A 16,571-nucleotide genomic window follows, 5' to 3' on the forward strand; every position below is an offset into this window, starting at 1 on the left:
CATTGTTCCTACGGGAATGAGTTGCTAATCAAGTATCCTTGTGTTTTGTTGTCCGGTCATGTTAGTTGTTCGTCCTGATGGTCCTTTGTGTTTTGCTTGTTCGCAGTCCGTTATTTCTAAGTATAGTTTAATGTCTATTTAATTTTGTCGTTGAGAGGTGATTAATACTAATTCATAAAGATGAGTTGATGTTTTAATGTTAATTAGTTAATTAAGTTGTGTTATAGCATCAAAGTAAATTAACTATATTTACTAAAAGGTTTAATTATCTCACTCTTATATATATATTACGACAAATTAAATGTTTAATTAATTAAGTTGTGTTATAGCATCAACGTAAATTAATTATATTTACTAAAAGGTTTAATTATCTCACTCTTATATATATATATATATATATATATATATATATATATATATATATATATATATATATATATATATATATATATATATATATATATATATATATATATATATATATATATATGGGTAAATTTGATATTACTAATTAAATATTTATTACGACAAATTAAATATGCTCTAGAAATTAATATCAATTAAAAATAAATTTAATTTTTTAGTGGAGAGGGAGTTATATAAAGATGGCTATTTTGGGGGCTGGACAGTTTTGCATGTTGGCTTTTATGTGGGGGGGTGTGCTTTTTTTTAAAATGCATCCCTGTGTTTTCGAAACGGGACAGGAGGAAAGGACTCTTCCTGCAATTCTGAAATCTGGATGGGGGTTTTGAAAAATTGAATGGTGGAACATGCATTTTGGCTTTTTGGGGGTTCTGTTTGAATCCGCTTCTGATCGAATGAAATTGAATGGGCTCTTGAATCTAGTGAAAAGAGTGAACGTGGATTGGCTGCAACGTTGGAGATTTCCTCCTTTGAGCGTAGGAATCCAGGTTGGAACTGTTCTCTGTATTTGTTTACTTTTTGTAGCTTCAGATGGTTAGAGTTTCAACAAGAATTTAATTCAGGTGTTCAGTGCTTTCTGTATTTTCTTCCCTGAAATGCGTCTTTTTCTTTTCCTGTAGATGTTTATTTGGTTTGTCAATGACTGTTATGTTTGATTCGATAGGTATCTTTCCCCTTTTATCCGACCACATTTACATGATATGCTTGCGTAGACAGTCATTTAGCTAATGATTTATGTTTTTGCATCGCCCAATTTTTATGATCGACTTGCTGTCTTTTCTTTTATCGATTTTAGTTGGATGCCTTCCTGTACCAACCGATTTCTATATTCGGCATTTTTTTTTCTTCTTCCGATTGGAATATGGGTTTTCATCTCTCATTTATTGGCTCATACCTTGTATAAGCCGATCTGCCTTCTATATAATCATTTTTCTCATTCGTTATCATCTCAATTCGTTATCATCTTTCTTCGACTATTTATATTCATCTCTGGGACTCTCTCTCTCCAAAGTGGTCCATCGCCCACTCCTTGATACTATTCTTTGGCTTTTGCTACTGTCCTAGCTGTATTTTTGAAATAACACTAATGCTATTGAAACTTTATTCTAATAACACCGTAACCCTAATCATAGTTTAACCCTACCTCAAAGATTTCTTTTATAATCGTAATTGACATCTAATCGTATTTAACCTTAGCCCTAACCTAACTTAACCCTAACACTAGCCTTAATTGCAATGGTAACCCTTAATCTAATTTTAATGTTAATTAAACTTGAATGTAAACCCTAGTGAAACCTTGATGCTAATTGTAACCTTGATCCCAAACTTTATTTTGTAATGTTAATCTATATTCTCTCCCGCAATGCGTAATTCTCTTCACCACATTTTTGGCATGTCTTCTTTCATTTAGCAGTTTTTGTCATTTTTTTTACAATGCTCATACATGTTATAAACCTTGGACTCATCACATTGCGTATAATTTTTTATAAATTTGAATGGCGGGTCATCGGTCATATTATGGCATGAATTATGAAGTATTAAGGGTTTTTAGTTGTTTCTATTTGAGTTATTAAATTAATATTGAATGATGCATAGTGAGGAGATAAGATTTGTTTATAGTACAATATTGTGTTTTAGACCTCATATTAATGGCGATGTATCCTTCATTATGCTTTTGAGACTTTCTTGTGTTATGAAGATTGACCTTTACTCTTCGGAATCACGTGAATATTTTCTAAATGTATTATGTGTTTAGAGGCTAAGGGGGGTAATTGAATTCCCTGTTGTGTGTATATTTTCCCTCTCTTGATGTATTTGTTTCACATCTCTGATTGTCATTTAATGTTGGATTATCATTCCAAGTCTACGTTTGGTTACTCCTTAATCGTTATCTTGTTCTAGCAAGTGAGTTAAGCCTTGCTATGGTCGGGACCTTGTTACTTCGAGTTTATGAGTGTCGTAGGTCTTGTGATGTATTTTGGATTCCTAGGTGCAAGTCAAAGGGGAGTGGCTCTCATTTGGGGTTGAGACCCAAAGTGGTCTCCAGGGTAACTCAATGAGGGTTTTGTAATCAAGTGGAAATCCAAACTAAAGAACTTGGGTGGGTAGCTAGATCGCACTAAAAATATTAATTGTTGCCTCTCTTACTCTCGGAGGCTTGTTTGGGTTGAGGTAAGTAGAGAAGGCCTAGAATGGCATCTACCAATCTTGTCCCATCGAAAAGTTGGTGTGGTCCAATAGTGTTTGTATGGAAACCGGGAGTTGGTAGAGCTTGCCAGGGTAACCCAGGATGGGGGTCGAGACCTAGGAAAGACCTACCAGGGTAACTCATGACAACCTAGTGATGACACTCTTCTCTATTGCATACCTAGTGGTCTCTTGACTGTTATATCTCTAACGATGTTTTGCTTGGGCCTCTAGAATTGGTTGGTTTTCTTATGAGCCTCATGTGATTGGGGTCTTGTGAGTCTTTTATGAGTCTCTTGTGAGTCATATGTGTACCCTTGTTGCATGCTTTCGTCCTTGTGGGTCTGGCTGATATCTCCTAGCATGCGGGGTGGACCTAATGGTACCACATGGTTGGGTGGAGTTCTTTTTGCACCCATTAGGTTTTGTCCATTCTTCATCAAGTTCGTGATGACTCGAGTGCAATTTTGAAAACTTTCATTATAATCCATATATTGTATTCATCTCATTATTTGTACTTTTGGAGTTTATATCCTTAAGGATACAGTGTAATGTAATTGATGATCATATGTATATTCTCATGGCAATGTTACGTGTATCTTGATTCCTTGTAATAATCAATGTATAAATGTTGAATGATGAAACTTATGGTCATGCTTGTTGAGTTTATTATTATTGCTTGAGTAACAATGTTGTGGGGCCTTGAGGACTATTGTTAGTTGTTATTTGTGCATATTTTCCTTATCATGTTGTAATTAACTCAATGTGTATGTATAGTTTATCCTTTCAAAAAAAAATTATTCGCATTTTCATTGGTTTATTTGTTTGAGTCCTTTGGGTCTCATAGCGAGGCGTTACACTTGGTATCAGAGCTCGTGTTGCAAACACTAGGATCTATGGATAAGGTTGTACCCTTAGTCTGGTTGGTTTGTATAGTCTATCTGTCGTATGCTTGGAATTGATGTTAAGGACCTTGTAAAACTTAGGTGTTTCGTGCTCTGTTTTTTTCTACTTATTCCTTCTGAAGGTCCTAATTAAGTATAACATGTGTATTCACTTCGTGATCTTGCCTTCTTAATGTTAGTACTTGTTATATGAGTACATGTGCTTTTGATTGCTTATAAGATGTTTTGGATCCACGACTACTCTTATTATAGAGGGAATTGTATATGCTTCCCTATATGATGTTGTAATTTGTAGACTAACTTATTACTTTGGATAATGTACTTCTCTAATCTTGAAAGGTATGACAATTTGCTTGTGTTAGACATGGAATTTGACTCAGTACCAAAATCATGAATGAATTGGATGTATTTATCTCTTTCTCCTTCTCTCTAGAAATTTAAACTATCCACATCATGTGTACTTATGCCTTGTGTATGTCGTGAAACCCTTGTGTGTACCTTGAGGATTCTAGTGTGTTACTTGAATGTTAAAGGAGGTTTGGGGTGCATAAAGTAATCATGGGGTAGATTAGGAGGGAATTGAATGTGTTTCCTTTAAGGATTCTATCATGTGTTTTTGGATGACTAACTTAATAAATTTTTCTCTCATAAATGGCACGATAATATGTTTGCTTTTGACAAATTTAATAGACTTGCATAAATAGGATGTGTAAATGAAGAACACGTTGGATGCGTATTCATATTCCTCTCTTTTCCTTGTAACTTGATATTCAATGAAAGAGGATAGTTAAAGATGTAATTTTAGTTATAGCGAGTGTATACGCAAGAGGTTTATATGTAAGGAAAGATTGTCTTTGTAGATCTCATCTTGGAAACTAGGATCATTAGTTGCATCTCTAGTTTTATGAAAAGTCATGCTAGGCCAATTTGTATGCTTCTAGTAGGTAGTGAAATGAAGTATATTACAATAAAGGCAATATGCATAGGAAAAATTTAATCATTCTTGTACGATCGTGTTGATTCACGTGCTCATGTATAAATTGTTTGATTATCAACTTTATTTTTCCTCTTTGTATCCAAATATAAAAAATCATGGAGAATTAGTGTGTGGCTTGCATTAGGGAATCTTTGATTAGTTTCTGCATTAAAGACCTTGAATGTTGCATTGCACTTAGGATTTCATGTGAAGCGAGTAAGAAGTAAGTAGAATACTTTTTGTATATATACTATGGGTAGTACATATGATATAGATGTTTATCAAATCATGATAGGGAATAAGTATTGATTAAGATAAAGTTAAGCACTGCATATAGAATAGGTTTAGAGAATAAAAAATTATTCTTTTGTGGTTTTGTTTTATGTTGAAAGATATAAGTCTTAAGCTTTGTATATGAATACTAAGTTTGATTAGTGAATGATTTAGAAATGACGCTAATTCCTTACTTTATTTGAGTTGTAAAGGATGTGGATTTAATGAAAATGCTAATAGAATGAATAAATGGTGATAGGACTAGTGCATCTTTCTGTTAGTAATTTTAATTGTGGTTGTTGCAATCATTAAGTGGTTAGAAGTTTATACTTAAGAGATTCTTGAAAATGGTACTTTTAGGAATGCGGTCGCTCTGTAATTGTGATATTGTAAGGAATGACAGGTATGTATTGAGTATATTCCCTATATGTGCGAAATACTGTATTCTTCCCTTTCCTACATATGTTCTCTGACATCTAGGATAATTTCATGAACTTTCTTGTGTACAAAAAGGATTTTGTTGCATTTAAAGATATGTAGATAACTTATTAGCCTAAGGTGTCTATTATACATTCTTTAACACACTCACAACACGTGATCTTGGGTGTTGTGTAGTAGTTACTCCCTATAGTGTGACCAAAATTGGTCACCTCCCTTGAGATTTCTTTTGTTGTTACTATGGTTGCTATTATTTACTTATGAATAGTGTTTTGTGATTATGGGGTTAGCATTATTCTTTTGCAATTTCTTATGAATGGAATGACCACTAAATTCTTTTATCTTTCCATTTAAATTATGACTCTTGTCATGTTTTTGTATTGTTGGTTGTCAAAATTGCCAACATTTTTCATCATTTTAATGTTGAGCTTGACAGTTTTGTTTCTTGGATTATTTTCTCTTTTGAAGTTTCTGGTGGTCATTCTGAATGTTTGTTACAATTGGCCCTAGTTATGTGTTAGTATTATTTCTATCATGTTTTCTCAAACCTTTGATAGTGTGTTAAGGGAAAACACCGCGGAGATTGGATCTAGGCATGTTGGGTAATCAAATGGTATTATTGTAATTTAAGGAAATAAAAGTGTAATCTCTATGATGAAATTCATTTGTAACCATTTGGATCATAAGATATAATTGGAAGAAGTGTGAACTGGATTAAGTAGATTGGGTTATATGCTTCAGAAAAATTTAATGATCTATAGACTTATTGTAATGACGTTTGTTTTTGGATGTCTATAGTCATGGATTCTATTTGAATTAAGTTGACATTAGATGATTGATCTATGTAATTATTTTCACTACCTCACTTGGATGGAGGTTGTATTATGCTTTATGATTGATGTTTGGTGTTGATGTTGATATGATATATGAACCGTTAACCCTCTTCTTCTTTCAATGTGTATGCATTATGGACCTTAGATGATAAATGACACATAAGTTAAATGACTGAAATTAAGAACTTAATTTGAAAGTATGTTATGTGCCCCGGTAATGTAGGAAGGAGTGTATGTGTGGGATGTGGAATTGGATGTATGTCTATCATTTTAATGGTGCATATATATGTTAAGGAAGTGTTTTTGTCTTTGAAAAGTGCAAGTTTTGACGTTTGTACATTATGATAAGAGTACTTTTGGATAAGGAATTCAATAGAGAATTTATGTTCTGCGAGAATATTTGTGGAATGATGGTTTTGGGATTATTTAAAATAAGTGTTATGACTAATGTGTTCTTGTTGTTCTTGTCTTAGCCTTGCTACTTCCACGAGTAAGTCAAACCCAAGGGGGGAGGAGGTAATGCCCTTTCTTGACTAGATTCTCTTTAACCCAGATGGACTCTATTTGACCTCTTCTGTTGTTTATGAGATGAGATGCTACTCTCTAATGTAATGACTTTTATCATGATTCTATGATATGATGTTGGTTATGCATTTTATCTCTATGGATGTTTAGATGTTAGTCTATATGCTTATGTACTGACGTTGGACTGACATATCTACTTTATGTATGAGATATATCTTGTGTTTATTTTCCTGTATGGGTTCGAGTCTGCATGGGGTGCGAGGGGATGATCTTCTGTCACCCACTTTAGAGGAAAACAGAATGTCACGACTCTCCTCCATCGGTGTGCCTGTAAATGTTGGGAAAATGTATGTGTGTTTTCTCGGTGATGAAGCTGCAGGTACCGAGCATTGACTTCACCTGAATATTCAGGTCTGAGCGTGCTCTATGACCCAATGGAAACGTTGATAATTGGAGTTATCAATCAGACCTTTGACGTGACCATTTGCTAGTCAGGTATCCTCGTGTTTTGTTGTTTGGTCATGTGAGTTGTTCGTCACGATGGTCCTTCATGTTTTGCTTGTTCACAGTTCGTTATTTATGAGTATAGTTTAATGTCTATTTAATTTTGTTTTTGAGGGGTGATTAATACTAATTCATAAAGATGAATTAATTTTTTAATGTTAATTAATTAATTAAGTTGTGTTCTAGCATCAAAGTAAATTAATTATATTTACTGAAAGGTTTAATTATCTCACTCTTTTATATATATATATATATATATATATATATAATGTGAAAAATTAAAATTAAGTTACCATAAATTTCAATTGTACATATTCTACATTTGTTGTGATATAAATAAATGTGTAACACTTATTACCGCCATCTCAAACTATTTTCAATATCTTCCCTCATTTAAATAATCAGCTATTTAGCTACCAACATCACCAAAAGGATTAGGTGATTACATAAATTTCTATCCATTTTTTGTACATTCGATTCATCCATGTCACTAACCTCACTTGTTTTGGTCTTCACCTAAAAGTACTAAGACCCTCCACTTCACACAGTTCACGTAGCTAATTACACATAACTTATACCTTTTTTTTACATTAACTTGATCTATGTCCTAATAAAGTTTGCTAAACTCAACTACAAAAGAACAAACATTTGATTTTGGTTATCAAATTGACATATCAAGTAAGATGCACTTAATTATTAACTATGTAGTTTTATATTTGTTATTGTATGTATAAGTGAATTCTTGCTCTGTTTATAAGACCTAAAATCTTTCAATATGGACCATCTAGCAATGTCTCCACCTAAATTATAGAATATTGTCAACACTTTTTAACATACACAAAATATCAAAAGTTCTCATATGCTCTCTTTTGTTATAAAGTTTTGTAGACTCTTTGCCAACTATAAGCACCTAAATCTGGAGTTGAAATGTAGCACAATGCTCCTACTTAAGTTATCTTATCAAGTAAGCCCTTCTTTTAATGCTTGTCTTTGGTAATTATATTCTCTTCTTAAAACTTAGCTCTCAAATAGTTGGTCCTCTGTTCACGTGTTAAGTAGAATGCTCACATGGAAATTTCAAAAGTTTATTTTTTTTAGGCAAATATTATGGCACATCTTAACACAAAAGATATTCATAAATGTTGCTATCCTTGGTACTGTGTTGGCCAACCTGCAACTCCATAATAGCATTCTGCCCATTGAGTTGGTAAGATGGCTTTTCTCAATGAAATATTATATAAAATATTAAAATATATTTTCAAAACACGTTGTTCATTACTTCATGTTATTTGATGGGTGATGGGTAATAACATATTTAAAGTTGACCACCAATATGGTGTAACTTTGACATATCCTCAATGTTTGTGACAATTATTTTTAGTCTTGGGAAAGATAAACTTTCCATGAATAAAATCACCACTTTGATTTAATGCCATATTTTACATTCTCTCGAGGATGTTACTATGGAAGCAATTCATGACAAGTTACCACATCTAGATAAGACTTTAATATCTAGTAATGAAGTGGTTTGGGCACAATGGAGACTTTTCATGTTAACTGAGCAACCAAAGAATAAAACCAATAAAAGAATGAAGCAATAAAAAGGTTTTGATATTGTAAAGTAGGCTTTAGGGTTTAAAGTGACAAGGAATAACATAGCTCAACCCACTTCTAATTTAAAGCTTTGAGGACAAGTAATTCTATTCTTGATAAGGGTTTATGTTTTCACCATCTATTTAGAATAAAAAATGTTAGAAGTACGGTTGTCGTTGCACCAAAAGATTGACTTGTTAATGCCCGATACAACCACTAGACTCACATAATCGATAGAAGGTGGTTAATCCATGTCACAAACTCAAGCACTATGTTACTCGGTACAAGGAGACCAAGGACACACACCTTGCAACAATCCCCCCCCCACGCAAGCGAGGGGGTTTGAACCTATGACCTAGGTTTTGATACCACTTGTTTAAGATATTTTTTTATCACAAAATCAACTCATCCATGATACCAAAAAGATAACCAAAGAAGATAACAACATTACACAACATCAGCAACACTTTCTAGACCCCAAACACTTCTAAAACAACCAATAGAATAACTACAACACCAACACAACAAGATATCTTTGCACCACAAACATTTTGGATGAACAACTATCCAGAACAACAAGTTTGACATCAATGACAACCACAACAACACATACTTCCAACAATATCTCGCTTTATCATTGTTGGCAACATTTGACTAAACTCATCACTTGACCAACATACAAAATAGTACAGCTTAATCTGAAACACTGCAACAATAAAAAAACCACTCTGAATCTCAAATAGCTATCTTTCAAAACTACTCGATCTTTGATAACTGCTCCAACAATCTCTGCCCCTTTGCAATCAAAGACAAATGCCATGACACCACTACACACTCCATTGCTCCCCCTCAGAGCAGCTACAACATCAATCTAAGAAAAGAAATAGGCATGAAATCTCCCCCTGGAAAGATTTACCACCATAATGCACCTAGCCAGAAGGAGGGGCAATAACCCCAAGCTTATCTCAAAGAAACTCAAATGTATCGAATCCTGGGTCATAGGTTCAAATCCTCTCGCTTGCATTGGGGGGGATTGTTGCAAGGTGTGCACCCTTGGTTTGCTTGTGTTTTACAACACAACGCTCTGGATTGTGACATGATTTAGTTGCCTCCTATGGATTCTATAAGTTTAGTGGTTGTATCAGGCATTAACAAGTTGATCTTTTGGTGCAACGACAACCATACTTCTGATAAAAAATCCAATCAATCAATAACAACTAGTTTTAAGCTCTTGTAAACAATCAAAATGAATAACGGTTTTTTTTTGCTTGTAATCCCCTACACATGTAGAAGGATTTTAGTTTCTCTAAAAATATTTATTGCATTTATACTTTAGACTATTATATATTATGAATGGATTAGTCCCCTCAATCATAATTTATTGGTAAGAAATATTAGTCATGACTTATATTCATAAGATTTTCTAGTGTTCTATTATTTTCTCTAGGTAAATTATAGTGAAGTCTTCCATTTTCACCATAATTATTTACATAAATATATTCTTAAAAATATTATTTATTCTAAGTCTCTTTTTTATCTCTTGTTAAGGAGGTTTTCAATAAGTATTAGGCATTTAATTACTTTTTAAGAACCTTCCCTTAAAGGTTTCTTGTAATGAATTTTGATAGATATTGTTGGAACCCCTACAATATTATTAGATTCTCTGGTTTATCAAAGCCGTAGAAAAAAATGCCAAAGTATGAAAACCTTGGTCCTAGAATTATCTTCCTAAAGCCTTAAACCTTATGTTGCATTTTGAAGTTGACTTGCTCTACCCAATTAACATTCTTTAAGTCACAACCTTCATGGGTCAAAAGTCATTTTTTACCAGCTCCTTGTATGTAGGGGAGAGAAGCCAAAACATGTGCACCCTAACTTCTAGGGTCCACGTGGCACGCCATGTGAACACAAAGACCAACTTTGACAGGTGGGCAAGTAGATTGAGTTGGCTACCCCAAATTAAAATCTTGGTCGTTGACTCATTGTTTGAATATATGTTACGTGTTGAGTCATTCACATTGTCAAAATTGTGCCACTTCGATGCGTCGACCGGAATGTGGTCGGGCCCACACCCTATACCTGCCATTCTTATCGTCTGTATGGAATGGGGTGGCCATGTGGAAATCAACCACATGCCCACCCAAACGACCACCTCTTCCATCCAAATTTCATGCCACCAACTTCAAACTTGGAGTGTAGTGGTATTAACTACGTGTCACCTACCTTACATGCAGCTAAAGGCTCACATGTTTCGAGTACGACATCATTCAATACACCTGACTCCTTGCAAATCGAGCAAGGTTTGGTTCCTCACGTTGGTGTACATCCTTGACTCTTCGATTTCTTTCACGCTAGAACCTAGTTGTTAGGGGAAGCTACAAAATCATCTTCTGACCAGAACATAAGTACCTTGATTTAGGTAATATATGCCTTCCTCTGCGCATTCCCTAGTTTTTGTTGGGGTTTCATTTTGCCCATTATTGTGCATTACTACCTCACGTGTTCGAATTTGCAGGTATGGAGGGCGACGACGACAGAATGGCATTGACATGGGAGACCAATTTGCTTTTCGCCTTCAACCCAGGTGATGATTTATCCTTACTATGGCACACCAATTTCATCCTGTCTATTTTTTTTGTGTTGTACTCCTTTACGCATTTATCCCTTTCTTTTTATGTTTGAAATAGTTGTTCTCTAATTGTGATGTCCTCCATTGTTTTGTTGTGAATCTCTTGGTACATTTCTTTGTGTTTCTGAACACTACATTCTGTGTTCATAAATACAAATACAAAAAAAAGGGAATCATGCTCCTCTGTTCTAGCTTTACTATCATTTTAACGGTGAACTTTGAATACACAAAATCTAAAATCACAACATCACTATTAATATTGGGATTAATGGTTTCGATTTCGACCATCATTGTGATTTAATGGTTTTTTCAATTTCATCGTTTGTGTAAGGGTTGAAGTGTTTCAACGTCACTATTTCAATCCAGTATAAGGGTTTCACTTTCATACCTGAAGGGTTTCACTTTCATACATGAAGGGTTTCGCTTTTTCTGTAGTATGAAATTGATTTAACAGATTAAGGGTTTAGGGTTTTCTATGTCAATGTTTACGGTTTTACAATCTCAATTTCCTTGCAAGTAGGGTTTTATTTTTACTATTTTATGGTTACAATGTAGGATTTTAAGGGATTCAATTTCAATTTCAAGCATTCGCAATTTCACTTTTATTGTTTAAGGGGTTTTTGGCTTCAACTTCACTGTTTCAATTGGTATTGAGTGTTTCATTTTAATTGTCCAGTGGTTTACATTTTCACTATTTTATGGGTTTAGGTTAACAATTTGAAAGTATTCCTTGGGTTGAAGGGTTTCGATTTCAATGTTGTAATTTTTCAATTTCACTATTAAAGAGAGTCAATTCAGCGTATTAAGGGATTCAATTTCATTGTTAATGTTTAAGGGTTTACACTTTCACATAAAGGGTTTCACTTGTTCTATTGCAAGAAATTTCATTGTTAATGGTATAAGGGTTTCCCTTTCATACATGAAGGGTTTCAACCTTTTTTTTTCACGAAATTGCTTTAACAGATTAAGGGTTTAGGGTTTTCTATGTCAACATTTACGGGTTTACAATTTCAATTTCCTTGCACGTAGGGTTTCATTTTCACTCTTTTATGGATACAATGTGGGAGTTTAAGGGATTCAATTTCAGTGGCCTCTATTTCAATTTCAAGGGTTCACAATTTCACATTTATTGTTTAAGGGTTTTATAGCTTCAACTTCACTATTTCAATTGGAATCGACTATTTCGTTTTCATTATCGAAGGGTTTACATTTTCATTGTTTTATGGGTTTAGGTGAACAATTCAAAAGTATTCCTTGGGTTGAAGAGTTCCAATTTCAATGTTGTCGTTAATCAATTTCACTGTTAAAGAGATTCAATTCAACATATTAAGGGATTCAATTTCGTAGTTAAAAATCAAGGGTTTACACTTTCACTTTTAATGTTGAAGGGTTTGGTGGCTTCTTTTTCACTGTAACGAGTTTCAATTCCAATTTCATTGTTACCTATTTCCAATTTGAATGTTGAAGTGTTTCAATTTCAATTGAGATGTTTTAAGGATTCAATTTATGTAAGCTTCACTGTTTCTCCTATATATCTGCACTGTTTACTTAGTTGTATTCACTTACTATCCTTGACACTCTTCCAATTGTTGAAGTTCTTTAATTTCTTATATGTATTAATAGTTCCCAAATTTATTCAATAGTTGTGAAGTCCATACACACACATATTAAATTTCTTATATGTATGGTATATATAATTTGCCTATTTTTGACATCAGGCGCATCTAGGGCATGATTTTTTCATTGGCATGCTTTTTAAGGCACAAAAATCTGTATGGTCGTTACATGTACCTGCGTTAGAAATTTTTCATCAATTTTTTTTAAGGGATTTTCATTTTCGGTTGCTGACATCAGCATAACATTATGATGACTTCAACAATATAGTCAGCATGCATGGCCCTTCTTTGACCCTCTTTGTGCCCTAAAAGAGGTGTTTTATTTTGTTTTGGCCATAACTTGGTCATACGGAGTCAAAATTGGGAAAACCATATACCGTTGGAAAGCTCTTTCCGAGCCCAATCTAGAGTATGAGGTGTATATATATATATATATATATATATATATATATATATATATATATTTATTTATTTTTTTTATTTTTTTATTTTTTTTTCATTTTGCAAGCTTTTTTGCCAGTTGAAGTTAGAAGTTGCAGTTTACACTCCCGAGGGCATATCTTGTGCATCCGGACTTCGTTTTTCACAAATGAGATATCGTCAGAAAGGTGATTCAATGCTCTATCTAGATCTCTGGTCCATTTTTCGCAGATAGCTTTCCAGCCCACTATCTCTTCTTACCAAAGTAATCAATGAATTCTTGGCCCTATTCTGTCCTCCTATGATCGGAGCTCCATCTTTTTGGCACACATCTCTATTTTTTTTTCAAAATCATGGAGAATAGAATTCAAATTGTTAGTACCTATCATACCTCTCCCTTGTCAGTATTATGGGGGGGGGGGGGGTTTCTACTTTTGGTTCTAATGCTTCTTTGGTTTCGCGTTGGAGTGTTCTATGTATTTAGTACTTGTTCCTATGTACTAGGAGATGCAAGGCCATTTACCCATGCATTGTCCATGAGATGGAGCACTAACGTATTTGTTCCTATGTACTATGAGATGCAGCGGCCATTTACCCATGCATTGTCAGTGAGATGAAATACTCTTGCATTCCTATTTCCGTAGGTTAGATTTTTAGCATCATAGTTGTCATTCTACGACAGTGTTTGTAGCTTCTTCATGGTTGTCTTTTGTTTCTCTTTTGGAGAGGAATTTTGTTCCCATTCAGGGTTTTCTCCTTTTCTCTATTTCTGAGAAACTTCCATGTTTGTTCATGGGTACCTCATCAGGTTTTAGGCTAGGACCCATCATGCATTCATCTTTGCACGCTTTTTCCTATATCTTTACCTCTCTCCCAGTTCTGCATTCAGGGGGGGTGTTGGAATAAATAATTCATATATTAATTATTCACTTAATTATATTAATTCACTAAATAATCAATGCCTTGGTTAGTAATTAATTATTGGCATTTGTTAGTTAGTTAATTAATTAATCAAGAATAATTAATTAATATTTATCTCCATGCATAATGCAAACTAGGAAAAGCAAACTATGTTTAGAATTTTGAGAGTTTCATGCATTAATTAGTCTATTATGCTTTTTGTGCATACATGATTGATTCATGCATACTATTTCAACTCTCAGTCTATCTTGTAGACTCCACCATTTAGGGTTTCTATCTTTAGAGTTAGATTTCTTTATAAGGATATCATATTCTTCATTGTAATTAAGCAATTTCAAAGCAATTCAATCAATTATTGTTAATTGTCTTCAATTATTCTTTGTTGTTCAATTTTCTCTTTATGTGTGATAGGTATTCTTGCAGAAGATAACTGGGCTTGTGGGATTCACATTTCATGAATTCGAGCATGTACGTACATGTATATATTGTTGGTGAACAGATTTGTCTCCTTCTTGAAATTTTAACTATTATCTTCTCAAGCAAAATATGACTCCGTTTTACCCTTTAGAAAGAAACAAATATATCAACAGTTGGAAGAATTAATGAAAATTCAACCTCGGCATTAGAGGGCAGCTCCTCGTATGATTTACAATGAATTAATTGTACAATTGATATAGTAACACTTTTAACCAGAAAGTATTGAAAAGGCTTCAGCATTTATCCATCAACACAAATAAACGCCTAAATTTTTCTGAAAGAATGTTAAAAGGGGAGTTCACAGACTCTGATTTATAACATATTTGATGCATACATTCAAAACAAAATGGGGACTCAGCAAGAGAAACTAATAGCTCAATCGAGACTCTCTCATGCCTCACAGGATAAGGGGGATTAAGCAGATCAACACCATGTGAGTCATCCAACAACTTATAATAAATATGAACTGAGGAGAAATGCAAAGATAACTGATTACCAGATTATATCATGCCCACATAACAACCTAAGAAAGATCATGAATCCCAGAATGCACAGTTTCAAAGATAACACAACGTTCCATTAATAATCAACCATTGTATCATTCCCACAATTCGTATCAAAAACTTTTCTATTGTTTCCAAAATCGCAGTTTCAGAACCCATTCAAAGGCAAGCTTTTCAGCTTAAACAGCCACCAGGCCATAGTTTTTACATGATTAACAAATAACATTTACTTTCACTTTGGTGAAAGAAACCGTTAAAATAACATAAAGGAGAACTAAACTAATAGCCACTGAAAGGCCAACATTTCATTGTAGAACAACTAAGCATCCATCGCAACTGAGGAAGTTACGGGCTTGTCCTGCTTTGTCGCGGATCCACGCCATTCTCGATGTGCTGCCGAAAAGTTCAGGATGACCTGGAAATAGGGCAGGCCAATGTGTATGATCCTCTTCTTCCACACTTCTTTGTCCATATTCACCTGCATGACCTTCACTTTATGAACCTCTAAGTGATCCAAACAGACAATGAGCATTGATTCAATCCTTGCTACCTTCGAAAAGTCATCGGTAGTAAAAGATTTTGTGGTCTGAATGGAATGGACTTTGTCTTGAAAGACTTTAATCATGTCTGCAACTTCCTTAATCACCTTGGCTCCCTCCTTCATGAGTTGGATATCAATACATTTAAGGTCCTTTTGTATAATGTCAATCAAGTTAGTCAGTCCCCCGAGTAGCTTGGTGGACTCTTCATGGCCCTGCCTAGTGATTGAATTGCGCCATTCCACATTTTTATTTGACACATATAACACATTATCATCTAGGTTCTCCACCGGTTTCTCAACTAGGAACTTCATCACTCCATACTTTTGGACATCATTCATTTGTGCGAGAACTGCTACTTTCTTAATCCTTTCCTTTTCCCAAGCAACCGTCTCCAGCTCAAGCTCTTTACTCATGGTTTATGCATCCTTATAAACCTTAACCAGATTAATAATATATTATGATCCTTGTTGAATTATCAGGTCCAACCATTTGTTAAACATCTCCATCACTACCCTGTTCCTTTGAACTTGATCAAGCATCTTCTAGTTTGCTGGAGACTTAGGGTCAAATGACACTGGTATCTGCGACAATGGTTGAGGATCTAGATTGTGAATAACGTTGATGTATTATGCCATCTATGTGACCATTTGCTTCATTTCTCTCGTCTTTTTCATCTTTCCAAGTCCTTGAGATTATCCTCTTTGTAGAGGATTCCAGATGTTTTACATCTACGACCCTTGATGCGACCCCCAAATCTATTTTCTCCACAGTAAAATCTTCCTCTATGGCCTTATCTGCATCTCTCC

The 16,571-nt window shown here is 34.2% G+C and overlaps 1 long non-coding RNA gene across 1 annotated transcript; it reads left to right on the forward strand.

Annotated features, from left to right (window-relative positions):
* Window positions 1-648: 648 nt before the first annotated feature.
* Window positions 649-6,693, forward strand: LOC131049760 (uncharacterized). Its single transcript, XR_009106807.2, has 2 exons — window positions 649-911; window positions 6,509-6,693. It is a non-coding gene; the product is annotated as an uncharacterized LOC131049760 (long non-coding RNA).
* Window positions 6,694-16,571: the final 9,878 nt, after the last annotated feature.

This window comes from Cryptomeria japonica, chromosome 2 (genome assembly GCF_030272615.1).
Source record: "Cryptomeria japonica chromosome 2, Sugi_1.0, whole genome shotgun sequence".
In the NCBI taxonomy this organism is placed as follows: domain Eukaryota; kingdom Viridiplantae; phylum Streptophyta; class Pinopsida; order Cupressales; family Cupressaceae; genus Cryptomeria; species Cryptomeria japonica.